This window comes from Lepisosteus oculatus, chromosome 10 (assembly GCF_040954835.1).
Source record: "Lepisosteus oculatus isolate fLepOcu1 chromosome 10, fLepOcu1.hap2, whole genome shotgun sequence".
Taxonomy (NCBI): Eukaryota; Metazoa; Chordata; class Actinopteri; order Semionotiformes; family Lepisosteidae; genus Lepisosteus; species Lepisosteus oculatus.
This window is the reverse complement of record NC_090705.1, coordinates 13,415,395-13,431,856: the sequence shown is the minus strand read 5'-3', so window position 1 is coordinate 13,431,856 and position 16,462 is coordinate 13,415,395. Positions and strand designations below refer to the sequence as shown.

At 33.8% G+C, this 16,462-nt stretch overlaps 1 long non-coding RNA gene across 1 annotated transcript in view; it reads right to left on the bottom strand.

The window, feature by feature from the left end:
* Positions 1-14,844, bottom strand: part of LOC138241427 (uncharacterized) — a 28,475-nt gene extending 13,631 nt beyond the window's left edge. The window contains exons 1-2 of the long non-coding RNA XR_011190648.1: positions 14,767-14,844; positions 9,668-9,983 (exon numbers count right to left, since the gene is read on the bottom strand). This is a non-coding gene — a long non-coding RNA (uncharacterized lncRNA). The remainder of the gene's footprint in view (positions 1-9,667; positions 9,984-14,766) is intronic.
* Positions 14,845-16,462: the final 1,618 nt, after the last annotated feature.

The following is a 16,462-nucleotide window of genomic DNA, read 5'->3' as shown; positions in this document are numbered from 1 at the left end:
CCTTATGGCTCTTTTTTTAGTTCTTGTTTTCTCACTTAAACTCTAAAATATTTAGTTAAATAGCTTTGGTGGACACCACTATACTGTAATTCCACTCCATCCATTTTATCCAATACAGGGTTGTGGGGGAGCTGGAGCCTGTCCCAGCAAGCAACAGGGACAAGGCAGGTTAGACCCTGGAGGGGATGCCAGTCCACCATTGGGCACACACAGACAAACACAAACACCCTCTCATCAGAACCAATTTTCCTAGAAGCCAATTAACATACCAGTGTGTTTTTGAACTGTGGGAGGAAACCTATGCAAACATGGGGAGAAAATACACACACAGACAGCAGCCCAGGAATTGAACCCATAACTACAGCACTGCAAGGCAACAACGCTGACCACTGCGACACTGTGCTGCCCATCCTAAAATTTAAACAAAAATTTAAAATCAACCTTTAAATGGTCAAATATTATCTTTTACAATTCATAAAATAGTGAAAGCTCTTTAGTTGTGGCATCAGTGGTCATGATAGGGCAAAATAATGGTGTTCTACAAGGAACATTTTTTTTCAGTGTTAGCACTGTTATACTTAAGAGGGTTGTTTTTGTATTCCAGTAAAGGACAAACAATTATGAATATCTGTTGTTTTGGTCATATTTTTCTGCTGCTTACACTGTTGGTTTTTTAGCAGATGTGGGTAAAGAATACATTTTACTTAAAAAAGAGCAAGACAAATGAAATTTGCAAGAAAAAGCTAACATGACTACATGTATGAAATAATTTCAGCTGCAAATGTTTTGAAGGAAATGGTAACATCAGAAACATTGCTCTTGAGGCTGTTTTAGTATCAAGGAAATTATGAATAAAAGGAAATTATATAAAAAAATAAAGAGCAGGGTTTGTTAAGCTATGGGCAATGAAAGGTGGTATGTGTTCAGCATTTTGACTTTCAAGTCAAGTCAGGTCAGCTTTATTTAAAATGTCGGACCAATAAATCAAAATATTACTTTGGACATATGTCATCCCAGATAGAACAAGTTAACCCACGGAGAGGCCCTTGGGCACAGCCACATCAACAAGACACAAACAAAAGTTATGCTTCTTCGCACTGCATTTACACATTGGATATCTTACTTTAATCTTTGCTTAAAAAACATGCTTTGCCTGGTAAAGCAAGCATAAAACTAATCCCTTCAGCATGATGTGGCAATTTATTTTGATTTACTGTCATAAGATGAAACAACAATACATGTAATTACTTTCAGGAATAATGTTGTGCTTTATGTATTTTGTATCGGGATTATTTGGTATTATATTGACCTCACCCAACATATCTACTCTGGAAAAAATATATAGATTACTGGCATTAGTTCCAGTATTCAAAATCAAGCATCATAGGTTGAATTAATGCAGAGAATGATAACATATAAGATACACCTACCTTGGTGTAAAACTTTTTAATATATAGTCGTCAGTACTAGGAGCTCCTAAAATACTAATATATTGCTTGGCCATCCAAACAACTTTCTTGGTTGGAGTCAGAGAACTGAAGAATCACATTATATTATAATAATGTGAAAGGAGTTAAGGGCTGCCAAGTACTCTAGTGTTGCTGGCTCACTGATCTTGACTCTTCAGTTTGATTCTGGACTAGGGTGACCTCTGTGTGAACCTGCGTGTTCTTTCCATGTTTGCAAAGGTTTTTCTAAGGTCCTCTGGTATCGCCAAGTTTCAAGAAATCCCTGTGGACCTGAGACTTAGCATCTGATTGAGTTAGGTTTAAGCAAGGTGTCTCAAAACTATCCCCATGCACTCCTGTAATGATTGACTGGTGTGCCGTCCAGGGTGCATTCTCTTCTTTCATTTCCTTTTCCTGTGCTCAGTTCCAGTCTGCTGCAGCACTTAACAGGAATAATCGCCTTTCTGATAATGGATGCATGAAAAGGATTAACAATGTAGCAGGTCATTATAAAAGCAGTTGCAATTATTATCACTCAAATAAAATGTACTTCCTTAGAAGTAAAAATGAAGTATAAAACAATTAATAAGCACATACTTAGGTGTAATTTATTTATATATTTTACCTAGCAGGTCAATTAAGAACAAATTCTCATTTACAATGATGACATAGAGATCCATTTGTAGAGTAGGGCACCTACAGTATTTGAGCAATTTCAGTGAAGTACAGTAGCCTGCTCAAGGGTACAATGGCAGTATCCCACCATGAATTTAAACCAACAATACTCTGGCCTAATCAATACTTTTGCAATAGTACATTTATACTGTGTATATATGTGTGCTGTATAGGAAACTAGCGATCTGCCTATTTTATGCCATCATTATAATTTAAATGTGTTTTAGGTGGTTATTCACTACTTTTCATGTATGTACATTTTTAAATGGTATCATTTGAGATGTAAACATGTTTGTCTTGTAATTTCAAAACATTTTGACAAGAAGTCTTTGTGTGTGTAAGTTTAAACCATAATAACTCATTCACAGCCTGGTGTGTTAGATTACTATTAGTTTTGTTTATATTCTAAAGAATTTTATTTTATATTAAATCTTTAGTGTAGCCAGTGGTGTTTGATTGTCTGACTTCTTATTTGCTTTAAATGATATTAAAGGGGCCATGCTCATGCTCATGAGTGCATAAGTTGAAAGGAAAATGGAAAAATGCCAAATGCATATAATTAGGATGCCACACTAAATGCTTCTACACAGCTAATGCAAAGAAGCTTTGTGGGTTGAAAAGTAACTTATACTTTGATGTGGCAAATCATACAAGAAGCAACATATACATGGTTTTTGAAAAAAGAAAGTGTTGGCTTCCTGAAAAGCAAGCATTCTAATCCAATGATAAAATAGTTAGGAATTTGTTAAAGTTATCTATTCATGTATTTTCCACAATTTCCATCTACTTTCCTTTAGTCTATTACAAACTGTGGGTAATACAATTATCAAAACAAAAACAAAGGTTGGTTATCAAAATAGTTCCCTGTGGAAAGGCCAGTATTTTCCTGACTGCATTAATGCAAAGACTAATAACTGCATTTATTCAAAAAAATCTGTGGTGAAATTGAAGAACAAGAACATATAGAATCAAGCACTGAAAAGTATAAAGTAAAAAAATAGAGAAAAGCAGAAAACAATTCAGATGTGTAGCTTTCTTCAGCTTCCTTGTTCCTTTGCCATTCACATGTTGACACAGCTCCACATGATTTTAACAAACTTGATCATATCACACAAACATATATACAAGTTATTTAATATTTTTGTGTTTTGTTAAATAATACCTGTGAGGTGAAGTAATAGAGGCTGCTTTGTTTGTTTGTTCTTTTTATTTTTGATGCTCTATTATCTCCACCTAAAATCTCTAAAATTGCAATAATGTGTTAACAGTTTCACCACAGTGGTAATTTCAATGATAAACTTTCAATTGCACATGTTATTTTATGAGCAGAAATACAATTTAAAAGCAATAAAAAACACAATGCAGGATACCTTCATAGTAAAGACCATTGTCCCTTCCCTGACACAACATAATTCATTTACAGTATTTTATCTTTAGAAATTTCCCGGAAGATACACCAATCACACAATACAGTATTCAGATTATACAACTAAAAGCAAGTGCATTAAACAAAGACAGACTTCCAATTTACAACCAACTCTACTGGCAGGCAGGCATTATTTCAACCATAAAATTACTAGATGCAGGAAATGATAGTTAATACAGAGGAGGGATTCAGAGACTGATAATGAGCATCAATCACTGCAGTGTTCTTGTAGGTTTCACCCTGTTAAAACTAAAAATTCACATTTCCCGTTTGTCTGCATTAAGAAAAGGCACATAATACAGCGCACCTCAACCTTGGAAGCTACACTAGATGCTTAACAGGGTACTACAAGATACAATTGAATTAGTGTATAACTGCACTCCTTTGGTTTCTGAAAAAGTGGTTCAATGGGAAAAACAAATTCCATGAGAATGATAAAGATTATAGCTAAACACAGCTAGTAATTTAGAATTTTTTAACAGTGTTCATAAAATATTTTCTCAATTAAAATGGATTAAAACTCACAATACAGAATGTGCTCAGGCATATATCAGTAATTATTTTGGCTCACATGCAAACTGAGCATATTGAGTTTGTAGTAGGGGGGGTCAATTTAAACAAAAAAGCTATGGAAAAAAAAACTGTCATCTTGTTATAAACACACAATTCTGTGCGCTTTTAAGAACTGGAAGGACCAAGTGGTCCGAGACATGTTAGGAAGGCAGCCAGCTATTATCTGGCATCTGAAATTGTGAGAAACATGTTAAAGTGTGTTGTTCAATTTTAGTATCCAATTTCATCCTGGCAACATGGTCACCTGGTTTTCTTATCCCAACCATTTTGGTCAGGTCCCACTTAAAACTGACTTATTTTGTGTTTGTAGTGAGCTTGTTGAATTGTGAGGATAAAAACATTAAATACTGTATAGACTATATTATGCAGGTCTTGTACTTTCATATGTCTATCATGTAAAAGGTTCAGAAATAAATTCTTATGGTTTGTATTTCTTCCAATTTTAAAACAAATACAGGCGTGGACCCCCTGTAGCGTTGTATACAGTCCAGATCCTGCAGTTGAGACACTGAATATCTTGGTATACAAAAAATTAGATTAACCTGTTCGTGGTCTGAACTACTGTAAGCTATTTCTAAATGTATTCATTTGTATGTACATGTTTGCTCATAATTGCCTTAAGGTCATGAGTATGGGGCTGTCAATTTTACTGCATTGTTCTTTTTTGATATTATCAGTTCCATGTATTCCATAAAATAATGATTAGGAAGCCTAATACAGTCCAATGTCAGGCTGAGGCAATTTTGTCATTTTGGTGCCTGTTTAATATATACGTAAGACCAGCCATCAATCTATCTGTCTGGCTGCCTAGTGCATAATAGGCATTATTTCCAATCCAAATTTCCATCTGAATAAAGCATACATTTTCTCTCATTTCATTCCTTACGTAGTATATATAATGCATATTCTTTTTCGTTTCGCCTTATTATCTTAAGGAGCTCCAAATGATAATTTCAAGCAATATGAACCCCCAAAAAACGGATTGAATTTTAATATCCTATTTAAGGAATAGAGCTTGGTAGTCCTGTTTGCCATGTTTCCATAGCAACGTGCCCAGACTCAACAAGAGATAAAGGAAAGCAGTGAGACCCCCAAAGGATATGTATAATTGCTGTCAGTCTGTCGTTTGAGCACTGAGAGTGGAAACACGCTGTAGTCCCTGCTGGTAAAGAAAGACCAAAAGGGTTAAAGCGAACACACTAACAAACCCTCAGAGTATAGGTGACAGTTGATAAATCCACAAAGAATTCTCCTGTGTTAGTTTACTTATTTATTTGTTCAGATTTGCTCTAATTTGATACAAAAACCTGTCAGAAAGTTCTCCAGTCTAAAAGAACAACAATAAAACTTGTCGGTTTTTGAAGTCAAGATCTGTTTGAATGCCAACAAGGTCAAGAGACCTACTTCAGCCTGAATATATGTAGTTTTCTGATCCACGTATTCATTGGTGGGCTCTATAGGAATCTTTAATATACTGTGTGCTATATTTCCCAGAGTCTGGAATAAAATCCTATAAAAGGCTGCTTAATCCTTTTGAGCTGGAAGGTACTCCACAGTAAGAAAAAGCTTTGCCTATACTGCAGCTTATTTCTGCTCTGCTGTAATTAGTCATATAGGCACTTAAGGAAGCCACTGAAATCTGTACATTAATCTGTACATTAAGCCACTCAATATATGGACCTGATATGATATTTATCAATATCATTAGAACAACATTCTGGGATAGGTACTGTATATTGATTTTAAGGGCTTACATGATTTTATACAGCATTATAGTTTTCCAAAAGTAATTGGAAGTATGTGGTCCGTGGCAAATTCAAACTGACAATTTTTAAATAAAATAAATTGAGTTTAATGCAAAATATTTAGGGTTGCGTGAAACACTAAATTATTATTAACTGAATCTTTTTTTATTATTTAAACATAACTGTGTTCTAATTTACTGTCAAATAATGTCTCATATTCTACTCAGAACATTAAATACAATTATCTACATGGTGAAACAATAATCAGTAAATAAACAAAATTCAAGAACTGCAGATTCTACCATTGGAAGCATTTTTACCATGTGACCCAACTGAAATTGTATTTTTCATCTGTATCTCAGCTGTCAGACAAGTTAGTTTGATTCCTGAGTTACCAATGTACAGAGATTTTGTCTACGATTTCTTCATGCAAACTTGAAATACATGAAGTGCTATTCCCAGTGTGATAACAAAAATGTTTTTGGAAAAAAATGGACCTTGTGAATGTATATCAATGCCTCTATGTATGGAAATTTGTTTCCACTAATATACAGTGTGAAATTCACAGTTTATCATGATCATTTTGCACAACATATTGGCACAATGGTATGAGCAGTATGAGCAATGGTATATGGTAGGTATTTCCTGATTGTTGACCAAAACAATGATATTCACTAAGCACGTTCCCTTGTGTTAACAATCCATTTGTACACTTTTCATTGAGAAGCCATCTTTTACATTTTATAATGTCTGTGATTATAATAGGCCAAACACTTTAACTGCTGTTAATCTTATAAAGAATTCTTCTTGGGGTAACATAAGTGGCTAACTTTTAAGAGGGATGACGACAACCAAGCCTTTAATATCAGCTGTTCTAAATCATAATCATTCCCAATATAATCAGTCCCATTTTCTTGAATCTATATTTAATGTGCTGAAACCTCTTCTTTTCACATTTCTCCTCTCACAGCTCCCTAGCAACTCATCTTCATCTTTGCACCTACACAAGTTTCTCAATGATCAGTATTTGATTATAATTTTTGTTATGTTTGAAAAACGTTTATACTGTAGTTTGCAACATAATTGTTTTCTTTCCTGGTGTTTTGAACTGTAGAATTAGAAGTCATTTTTATTGCTGTACATACTCTGGATATCAGTGGAAATCAGAGCATTTTGAAGCTCAGTTTAGTTATTATACAAAATATAAAATTAATTTATTTTACATTCATTGAAAAGATATACTTTGTCTTGAAACTGTCATGAATTTTCTGCAAACAATTCCCATTTTCTATGAACTACTGATTAGGATGGTCTGAACTTCGTAGCAGAATTTCACAAGCTCCCAGGGGAGATCATTTCCTGTTTTTATTAGTTTTTAGACAACTCTATTTATTTTTTCTAACATAAACTCTTAAAGTCTCAGATTGATCTTTTTTCCTTTTCCGTCTTTCTGCCATATATAAATATTTGGAGAACATATTTATATAGCATCAATTATGTGTGTCATTAGTGAGACAATAAGTCATACAATAATGCTTAGTAGATATCCTAGGGATGGATCTGTGCAAATCATCTACAAATTAAGTCAGTAACTCTATTGTTTACTCATGGCATACATGAGTTTAGTGAATTTTGCTCACTGTGTGCTATGTTTGGGTGTTATATAAAGTTTATGAAGCAACTTCATTTGCTTTCATGTAAACTTTATTAAAAAAATATGGGAATCTAAAGTATTTTGTATTTTTTCATCTTGAATTTTGATTTAAGAAGTTAAATATATGCTGCGGTTAGTTTCCTCCATACTGTATATTTGCCAAAATGTATTATAATCTTTTGTAACCAACAGATGATCTTTGCAGAGTCCAGACAGCCACCAATTATAATTTCTTTGCATGTTAATAAATTACAACTAAGGAATTTCACACCATTCTCAAATCGAATATTAAAATAATACTGTATAGTATCTAAATCTAATGCAGATTTAAAAAAATGCCACTCATATCCTGATCTTGTTCTATAACTACAGTTTAAAATGCACTTCCCCAAATTCTATTTATTTTCTTCTTAACCAAGGATTTGTAGTAACAGTCCTAAATATTAAAGAGCTAATGTGCAAAGCAATTCTTTAAAAAGTCATGACTAAGCATTTGTAAATAGGCAGTTTTAAAATTTCATGTATGTCATATTGTGGATTCTATACGTAGTTTTTTTGTAATTGTTTTAATTGACAAACAGTGACAAACACTCTTAACAAAGAGTGACCAGAAAACTAATTATGATAGTCGATCTTTGTCATGTGTTTTTGAAAATATGACTTGCTGCTTTTCCAAACCTAGAGAAGATGTCAAATGTAGTAATAACAAATACACAACAATGTATTTCCTAAGCCATCTGATGTGGGAAATGATGGGAAAGCAAAGAATAAGAATTCTGCCAACAGTGTGTCACAGTCTCTGATTAAGCAATTCACATAATTTCACACAAATATTCTCCCAAAATAAAAAGTCTGTGGAAGTAAACAAGGCCCACAGACAAAGGAAATGACACAAAATACCAATGTAGTCATTTCCTGCTTGAGAAAAACACATTTCTTCATTTTGTTTTTGCTGAGAAAAATACATATAATTACATTCTGAACAATGTATTTCTCACATACTGGTTAGGACATGGTCTTATCTCCCAGATGTGGTAAGAAAGAAATTGGCCTGTGCCAACAATAATCCTGTCAACATTTCCTGTATCTGAAGGACATGGAAAAAAAATAAGATAGCTCACCCTTGGCTGTATTGGCATGTACTGTAGCACATCATAATTGACACCCCTAAGTCCATTTCAATTCCTATTGCCTAAAATTCCTATATTCCTAAAAACAGGTTAATAAAACTGAAGAATAAAAAAATAAAAGAAGCCAGAAAGGGTCATCTGCAACTCAATAGGAAAGTGGTAAAATAAGCAAAAAAAAATTAAAAGGCAATTCTTCTTTACATTTACTGTATGTCAGGGATGTTTTTTTCAAGGACTACTGCATACATTTTGCTTGTACTGTAGTACTGTATGTGTACAAAATATTTCTACGAATCAAAGGAACAGTAGAGAGCAGTTCCATCCACACCTTACTACAGGAAAAGGACATTTCCACAATGTAAAAATATTATTTTAACTCTTTGATTTCCATGGTGATATACATTTTTCAATTTTTTACAGTTTTGTTGTCTCTGTGTGAAGAAAAAAATGCAATTACTCTTCATATATTATAAAAATGAGACCCTAACAGATGTTCCACTAATAAAATCTACCCATGTGTCAATTATAATAATGTGATATATCAATATGGCTTATAAATTTGCTATTAAATAATTTTACCACTTTTATTTAACTTAGGCATCTCTCTCTCATCTCTCATCTTGCTACACTAAAAGTTAAGATAAGTTAAAACATTTCTATGTGGTATTCTTAAGATTTTAAATGTGGTAAAATTGATAACCTGTTGTTTACTTTTATATTGGTGTAAATCCAGAAAAAACTTTTTTCTCACCTAATGTTTACATTTGTTCATTTACAATGATCAAAATATATCTTGCAAAGTAGTTAGCTACTCACTATAGTTCTGTTGGATGTAGAAAATAAATTAAGTTTATATTTTTACTGAAGCATAATTTATTTATGTGACAGTTCCACACAATTGAAAACTGTCACGTTCGTAAACCCCTGCTCTTAAGGACGCTCCAGCCCTTCCTTGTTTTTTACTCATCTCCCGCACCTGCTCCCTGTTCCAGCCCCCTTAAAAGCCAGACACTCACTCTGTTCCGGGCTCTGCATTGGTTTCCGTACCAGGCGAGTTTGGAACCTGGAAGTTTTTAGTCCTTGTTCCCGTGCCGGTCCCGACCTGGTTCCTGTTTTTAATCCCGTTTGTCTTGGATGGACCGCCCGGCTTTGGACTTTTGCCTCGTCTCGGATTCCCCCTTGGACTCACTTCTGGACTGTTTGCCTCGGCCACACCTCCCCTGAACACCAGCGCACCATGGACATGTCCCTTGTTTTCATTCCCGACTCCCGCATGCTTTTTTCTCTGTGTTTTCCTTGCTCTACCCCAGATTGTGTCGTCTGCATAGGGTCCTGAAAGAATGCTTTTGTTACAAAAACTGAGATACTAATAATAAATAAAAAGCCAAAGAAAGGGAAATTTGTTCCATGAGTAAGGCTACCTCCAGCAGTGTACAAATCACCTTATTAATTCCATATTTTCCATCTGAATAACTGAAATGTATTACTTTTCTGAGTAAAAAATCCATATTTGTTAATTGGTGAATACATGACAAAAACTTTGTGTGGTTAAATATACAGCCTATATTTGCATGTTTATGTTTTATTGTCTTATTCAATAAACAGAGACTTTACCCTGGGAATAATATTTTGCATAAAGAATGCACTGAGTATTCATTCAGACATTCCGCTATGTCCTATATGTATCTGCATATTCAGTAGGTTTATAATTATGTAATCGGCAAAGCCATTCATGTTTCCTGGAGGTTGTTTTTGTCTTTGTCTCAGTGATATGTTTGTGATATTGTCCAGATTACAACAGCAGAATTATGTAATTTCTTATAAAGACCTCTAGTTGGATTGGTTAAGCTAAGCTTGCAGCAGTCAGTTAATAATGTGGCATTGATTCATATGACATATAATACAAATATTTATCAAATGAAATTTACTTCACTTGCTTAAAGAACAAATCTAAGATAATTCTAACAACAATGGCTGGAATCGCTGTTGTTCTAATATTACCGCATGTAGGCAGTGCAAGTACAGTATGTGTTTGCATGTCGGACTCATTTATTTTTTAAGACAGGAATGAAAAATATATAAGTTCATAATTTGTAAAGATGAGAGCAAATTTAAGTTAATTAAATCAGTCAGTACTTAATGCCACCAATACATATGGCTGTATGAGATCTAAATACACTTATGAAACAAGCAATTTGAATGGAGGTTTGCCTTGAATTACATATGCACGAACCCTTGGTAAGATCACTTTATCACTTTATTAGCCATTAAAATTTTTTGCATTAGGAATTTGTCTTTTCGCATACCCCAGCTTTCTCTCCATGAGACACACAGACAGGGAGAGAGGCTTGGAGTCAGAGCGCAGGGGCAGCCATTGTACAGCGTACTTTATACTTCATTTCAATGAAGTAATATGGTTGCTTAATGTTAAAAGTAAATATTAAAAAGCAATTTTATAAGGCTTGTACTCAAGTAATCTGAGTTGCCAAAGCACTATTAACATGGGTTTGACCCATATTTAAACCCATGGTGCATGACAATGGACTACGAACTACGACAACTTTTAAAACATACCTGCCTACTAAATGGTCTGTAAATGGTTTCTGTTAAAAACAATAATAACACAGTGATGTTAGGAATTGCATTGTATGAAATTGGGTGTAATGAGGGATGAGCATTAAAGTCATTATTTATGATTGCAGTCTATGTGGTGAAATATTATTGCCTGAAAATGTATTTGAAGCAATAATGTGTGTGAATTAAAAAGGGACTCAGGAAATGAATTTACATACAAGACTGTTGAAATTTGCAGTTATCTAAAAAAGAACAGTGAAAATTCTGACTTGCACCTAATTGAAATTATAATAAAACACACAAATGTATAATGAAAAAAATGTTACTATACTGTATTATGACTGAATAACTAATTTATGTGTTTATGTATCTACAGATATTTTTTCAAACAATAATTCGACTCTAATTTTAAATACAAATGTTATGCTGTATGTTTCTTCCAAATTATGCAGATTCTGACAAACATCTGATGTTAACATCTAGGAAAATTTCAAATTAAACCTAATTAAAATCTGATTGGCAGCACAGTGCAGTGGTTAGCATTGCTGCCTTACAGCACTGAAGCCCTGGTTCAACATGTGGCCTGGGGTGCTAGTGTACAGTATCTGCATGAAGTTTGAATGTTGTCCCTATGTTCATGTGCTCTGGGTGCTCTGTGTTCCTCCAACAGTGCAAAAACATATTGGTAGGTTAATTGGCTTCTGTGAAAAGTGGCCCTAGTGTGTGTCCCATCCAGACTGTATCCTGCTTTGCTGTTTACTGGGATAGAATCTGTTTCCCCATGACCATGAATTGTAAGAAGCTGATAGAAAATGGTTGGATTAAAATGTGTTTTTACAAAATGCTGAGTTGAGACATTTTAATACACAACTCAAATGGACCACTTGACGGTGGACCCACATGGGCAGCTCAACAATAGGGTCAATGTGTCAGAGTGCCTCAGAAATGAGGAACAACCGATCACCATATATTTTAGATAAAAATACTCAAGGGAAAACTCATCGTATTGCTGGAAGTCATATAAAATCTTACAACAAAATCCAATTGAGGACAATATAAGTATTTTGATTTATATATAATGTATAAGCATGTACTGTACTTTGTTTTAAGTTGGCTCCCAGTTTGGGCTGTATACAGTATGTATTCAGCTGACCCACAGATGCAAACTTATGTGTATAGCACTAAAGAAGACAGAGAGCTGATGTATTATGCATGCATTCGGCCCTACAGACAACCATTTATTTGCATACCATCTTGCACTGTGATCAAGTATGCTCATTTCCACAAGGACTCTGACCTTGATTGTGGGTGGGAAAGTTAAGCTTCACCCTAGGTGGAAGTAGAGTATGTTACTTTTAGGGGTCACTACTCAGGGGGCTCGTTTCCACACATTAGTATGATAGCTCAGTGCCAATGAGGTTTTGCATCACTTGCGAATTATGAGGTTTGTTTTTATATAAGCAGTATTTTACACAGTACTTTAGACGCCACTAACAGAAAGCTTCTATGACCTGGACGTCATTGTCTACAGTAAAGGCAGTGCAGAAGGACTGCAATTTAAGTGAAAACTATACAGTAGGCCTTTGTTAAGTACTTAAGATAAGAGTTAAAACACTCCAGCAGCTCACTGGGATAATGTGATGCTGAGAATGCTGCTCATTATAAATCAATTTTCATCAAAGCTACAATATTACACATTGGTGGAGTTTATGAAAGAATAGCACACAACCTGGGCAGAGCTACTTCTATATTTAAAAAACATACAGTATTACAAAAAAATCCTTTAAAGAGCATATTTATGATGAAGCACATTCATTGTCATTTTCCTTTACTTTAATTTATCCAATGTCTTATTCTTTTTATTTGTGAAATATGCAGACAACATACTGTTGCTTGATTTGCCCAGTAAACATTTTTTTGATCTCACCCATTTATATTAGAACAAGACTTTTTACAGTTAAGCATATACAGTACTATATTTTTTTCAGTAACAGATTAGTAGGCTGAAGTTAAAAAAAATGCAGTACATATATTTAGTAATAGTTCAAAATAATTAAATACATTTAATGAACAAAAAGAATCTGATTTCCTATAGATATACATTTAGCACATAAATATTCAATGAAATTATATTTTAACATAAAAATATTCAATAAGATTTATCCCTCAAATTTGTCAAGCCCAAACTTGTAATAGCCACAGCTATGCCCTTCCCAAAAAATCAACTAATGATCAAAGACTCTACTCCATTCCAAATGATTTGCAATCTTACTCTTCAGTCACAGATACTTTTACTCAGCATACAGTATTTTGCAGATCACGTAAACCTATTCAATCAAGGTTGAATACACTGCTCTGTTCCATTTAGTTCTTGCAAAATAAACTTTGCAGGGTAGCTTACTGTAAATCAAATAAATCCCAGCAGCTTTATTTAAAAACTTATGAAAAGCAGATCAAGTAATCCACATGGACTTAAATCTTTGTCGAGCAGTTTCCTATTTGCCAGTATTGTATGTTTTTTTTTGTAGGAGTACTGAACAAGCTACCACCCTGACTTCTTTCAAAAAATGTCTGGATTAAATCCTTGGATCAATTACATACTAACTACCAGACTAGAAATGCAGACTGTCCTCCTCATGTTCAACATGAGGAATATTTCATATGCTCTTATGTATACTTGGACTTAGCCTACAGTGACAAACAAGCATTCTGAGTCATGTTTTGAATAACTACGATATACTGATTCTATAATCGTATTCAGGAATTCAATCTATTCAGTTGCTGTGAATATTTTGGATCTAAACTAATTTGCCAAAGTTACCATTCTTGGATATAGAGAAGAAGGGTTTCAAGAGCAATTCTGTTCTTGCATTTTCTAAAATTTACAGCCACTCTCATGTGCAGCTGCATTCAGTATGAACAAAAAGTAAATGGTTAAACTACCATGTGTACCTAGAAACCCAACTGATTGTCCTTCTGTGCAGACTGTCAAGAACACAATTCATAAGAGGACTTGTCCAAAACCAGACCCTTGCTTAATGCATATATTTATCATGTGATTCAAAGCAATAAAGTCTACATGTACAATTCATCCTATACTGTATATGTACAATAATTATTGCTTTTACATGCTGTGTAGAGATAGCGATTAAATGTACCTGTCTTTAATGCAAACATGTCTAGTGTACATACTTACTGTGTAATCTAAAACACTTTTCTTGCATTTGTTTGTTCAACACAAAGAAGAAAAGTAAAAAAAAAATGCTGAATACTAAAAATATATGAAAACTGTTAAGATATTTTTCATTCCAGAGGCTATTTTTTGACTTTCTATGATTACATTTCTAAAAGAGCTCTAAAAACATATAAGTATGAATAATCCTGAATAAACAGTAGGATAGAAGGCATGAATGATCAATCTTTTTAATGCAGAATATTAAAATCTTATCTTACTAAAATAGTTGGCTTTTATGAACACTTAAACTCAGTGGTAATTTTGCATCCCATTTGGAAAAGACCATTTTAATTCACACAGACTTACCACTGTCTTTCCAGGTTGCATACAGAATACTTCTTGTCCACTGCAGAAAACAAATGGAAAGACGACATTGTCAAACTTACAGTCCTTACTTAGAAAGCTTAGTTTTAGAGTTGCCAAATGAACGAAAGCAATCAGTGTTCCAAGGCAGCTCTGCCACTTGTTCATTACTCAAGGTTCCCGACAAGTGGCAGTCTGAACTGAGACCAGGCTATGTTTATTTTATTTGGAGGTTTTCTCTGGGTGAGTCACCAAGCTGTCCAATGCACAATGGTGTCAGACCATGGTGTCAGAGATCTGAGACTTTACTACTTCAGAGGACATTCATTTTAAAAAACAAAAATGTGACCTGAAGTATAATTTGATCATAAATATTTAAATAAATAATTAAATGTAGATGTGGAGAACAAAGAAATATAGAATGTTGCCATTTGGATATTATTTCCTTTGTGTTACATTTAGTGTTTTATTAAACATATTGTTCTAAATAATTAACCTGCACAAATCCACTTTAACCACATTTTTTAAAGCTATTACACATTTTCTCAGATATTAATTATTAACACAAAACAGATCATTTGATTTGTTGATTGTCCACATCTTTAGCTTTCTGTGGCTTTAAATTTATTTATGAAAGCTGTGAATTTATGAACAACTTACTGAACTGCAATTTAGTATGTAAATAAGGTAATTTGCAGGTTTTCACACATCTAACACTGCGTGATCCTTATATCAACAATCCTGTTCTAATTAATGACATATTCTGACTATACTGAAATGCTTTAAAATGCAAGACAAGAATTGAAGACATTAGACTGGAAAAAGGCATGTTCAAAAAGCATTAATGGTGTGTGATGTGGTGCATTCAAGTTGGATAACATTTTGTGATAATGTTACATGCATTTGTATACACTTCATTCAACAGATGCTTCAGTGACTGCATAATAATACTTTGATGTAGAAAACTTTGGTTAACCCTTTTAGATTTGATGCAAACTGTTAGAAAAAAGTAGAATGATGGTCTCAAAATGTAGACATTAGATTACCATTAGCAAGAGGTCAGCTCCTGAAGCTGACATTAACATAAAACTTAGAGAGCATTTTATCACTTTAAACCCACATAATGTGAAAACCATGAATCACATACTGAACTTAGTTAATGTTTTGAATGAACAGGTTGACAAAAGAACATAATGTGAAATAAAGTAGTTTAACTCAATTTTAACTTACATTTATCACTATTACTTATTTTTATGTAAATAAATTCAGTTCTTCCTGTGAACAGACTTTATTGGATGTGTGCTTGGTTAAATGTTTTTCAAACTTTTAAACTTTGTCATTTTAATTTATGGCATGCTACTTTGTTCTTCTAGATATAAGGTTTTACACTTAATGCTTATGTTTCATATCTAAGCTATACAAGTAATTACAAGTCTGTATGTATTTATTGTTCTGTATTGCATCCATACAGTATGTTACGACCCCAGGTGTCTAGGGGTAAAGGGGTGTAACATTTAGGATAATTCTTTTGGAAGCAGGTGGGTTTTGGTGAGGGACTAGGAAGCGTGATAAGGGTAAGGAACTAGAGTGGTGCCAGAGAAAAGAAAATAACAAACAAAATGGAGCTGGCTACGACAGTGAGGGAAAGCTAATCTGACTACAAAAGAAAACCCGAAACACACGGTCTTCGGCATCTTCA